We start from the raw sequence: 2,201 nt of genomic DNA, 5'->3' as shown, positions 1-2,201 counted from the left end.
TATCCTCATCCTCATTCTCGTCCTAATCCTATCCTCAACCTCATCCTCATCCTCGTCCTCATCCTCATCTGCATCCTCATCCTCTTCCTCATTCTCATCCTTATTGATGAGAACCTCTTGGGGGCTGCCTTAGAATTATAGGATCGTTTAGCTTGAAATTAGGCTTTGTGAATGTGTGAATTCGGTTTTGTCAAATTAGGGCAATTTTATGGTTGATTTGCTTCGGTTTGGGGTTGTATAAATAGGCTAGGGTTTGTGTATGGTTTGAGGTTTTATGGCCTCGGTTTGGTTAGGTAGTTTTAGGTTTGGAGGAGTTTGGGTTAAGGGTTTTTGGCTTGTAATTGTAGATGATGATTTGTGGCTGTTTAGGGTCAAGTGACGTGTATGGTTTTGGATCAATGGGAGATGAGGTGATTTAGGGATGGTTGGGTTCGGTTGGGGGTTATATGTTAGGGTTGTCTTTTGATTTGGGCGTGGGGAAGTGTAGGGCAGATTGTGATGGCTTGATAAGGAAGAAGGTGGAAGAGGAATGAGATGGAAGACGCCACAAGCATGGAAGCTTGATAAGTCAAGTGTTGCTTGCCACAAGCTTAAGAAGCTTGATAAAAGCTCATCAATGGCCACGGCCAAAGGATAGAGTTTAGGAGAAGTGCTCTCAACTAAAACAATTCAAATTTACTCAAAATTCAACTTAACTTTATTAATGACAATTCAATTACATAAATATGCAATCTGAATGTCTTGGACTGAAATAAAAGACAAAGTCCTAATTAGCTTGCATAATAGACAATCCTAATTAAAACTTAGGCTAAAAATAAATATAAAATAATAATGTAATTCCTAATTAAATCAAGTAGAGGTGAAGGTGGAAAAGAATGGAAGGTGAGGAGCGCCACAAGCAATGCTGCTTGATAAGCTATGGGGTTCGCCACAAGCAAGGATGCTTGATAAGAACAAGTATGGTGGTGGCCACGGCCAACCTAGGTTTAGGAGAAGTGCTCTCAACTAAAACAATTCAAATTTACTCAAAATAAAACTTAACCTTTATTAATGATTTGATCAAACTATAAATAGGCAAAGTTGCCTTGGCTGAATAGATAAAATAGAAGATAGAAATCAAATTATCTTCTAATAAACATAAAAATAAAATCCTAAGTAATATCAATTGGTTGAGCTGAATTGCTTGTTTGACTTAGTCTTGAGTGTAATTCGGTTTTGGTGGATGGTTGGCCGAATTTGTTGAGGAGAAGGAAGAGACTTGATCAATTTGACTTCATCTTGAGGAACTAATCATATTTAATTTGAATCCAATCTGATTTGTTGTTGGTTGGAGATGAGATTAGGATTCCCTATTTTATAGCCTTGTGCACCTTAAAAGATTGAGCTTCCTATCTTCTTTCCTTGTTTCTAGCCGTGTGCATCTTTGGGAGATTGATTAATCTCTCTTTAATCTTCATATAATCTTCTCTTTATCTCCAAGTTTGAAAACGTGTGCCATATACCCTTGAATTCAAATTCAAATCTATCTTCTTTTAAATTCGTTTTCCCTCCATGCCTTATCTCCTTGTTTGCCTTAGAGATAAAGTGTTAGCTGAATTGCCTTATCTCCTTGTTTGTCCTTATAGATAGAGTTCCTTACGTGCCTCCTTCCTTGAAATGATCATGCATTGACTTCCATTTGCCCTAGCCACGTGAAAGGCTTACCCTTGAACCTAAGTAAACTACTTGGTCATGAATATGGACCAATGTTACAAATAATTCCCAACCCATATTACATGAATTAAATACTAACAATGAAAATAAACCTAAGACTATATGAGAATGCAATCTCATTTATTTGAATCATTGAAAATAAAATAAACTAAGTAGAAAGTGACCTAAGGACATAAATGTCCTCCTCACATACCCTCTCCTGGGTCAATTGTGTCCTTTGAGACTTTAAGGACCCCTGCCTTGGCTTTGGCCCTAGTTGTAGGATCATCATGACTTATCTTGCCCTTGGAATCAAAGGCTGCCCTAGGAGGGTTTACATAAGAACCCACTTTCCTCCCTCCATGAACAGGGAGTTTTTCTTTCTCCTCTATACTTTTTATTGCACTTGTCCAATTCTATTGATTGATATGTATGTCTGGATTTTCTGATTGTGCTACATTGGGACAATGTGTAGTTTAAGTGTGGGGGGAGACTATTGTAGGTTGTAG

The sequence above is a fragment of the Lupinus angustifolius genome, chromosome LG14 (genome assembly GCF_001865875.1).
Source record: "Lupinus angustifolius cultivar Tanjil chromosome LG14, LupAngTanjil_v1.0, whole genome shotgun sequence".
Classification (NCBI taxonomy): Eukaryota; Viridiplantae; Streptophyta; class Magnoliopsida; order Fabales; family Fabaceae; genus Lupinus; species Lupinus angustifolius.
The sequence above is the reverse complement of the archived record's forward strand: the minus strand, read 5'-3'. Positions refer to the sequence as shown.